Here is a 505-nt window from a genome sequence, read left to right as displayed (position 1 = left end):
CCTTTACAGTGAATATTTCTATTACATAGGTTCAGAATTGTGCAGGGAGAAACCTACATATGATGTAAATTTTTCAGAGAATTGTGTTTCTAATTCTTTGATATTAGTTTGTTGCTTTATAATGAGGTATTGATTTTGTAATGATAAGATATGAATTGACTTATCTAGAATAACCCCATTCAGCATAAGATAAGGAGACGGCTCTTTCTATGCAGTCAGTGGATTCCAACTTCTATTATCAATATTTTGCTCCTAAATAAGCAAATAAATTGTTCACTGAAATGGGTAACTACAAGATGCACATGTTTATTTGTATAAAAATACTTTATTTCTTAGAAATGTTGTGAATTATTTAAATTTGTTTTTTCTTATTACTTTTGTCAGAGAATAGGTTAACCAAAGGATTTTTGATGAGCATGATGTAATGATCTCTACTGAATGAGAAATAAGAATGATTTATTGCTATGTGTATGATGTCTGTATGTAATGTGTATTCTTCTACTGA

General features: G+C 28.9%; 1 protein-coding gene across 1 annotated transcript in view; it reads left to right on the top strand.

Moving 5' to 3' along the window:
- The window catches only part of LOC119589273 (alpha-centractin-like), a 52,739-nt gene that overhangs the window by 44,073 nt on the left and 8,161 nt on the right, over positions 1-505 (top strand). The gene's annotated exons all lie outside the window — the stretch shown is intronic.

Source organism: Penaeus monodon, chromosome 25 (genome assembly GCF_015228065.2).
Source record: "Penaeus monodon isolate SGIC_2016 chromosome 25, NSTDA_Pmon_1, whole genome shotgun sequence".
In the NCBI taxonomy this organism is placed as follows: domain Eukaryota; kingdom Metazoa; phylum Arthropoda; class Malacostraca; order Decapoda; family Penaeidae; genus Penaeus; species Penaeus monodon.
The sequence above is the reverse complement of the archived record's forward strand: the minus strand, read 5'-3'. Positions and strand labels throughout refer to the sequence as shown.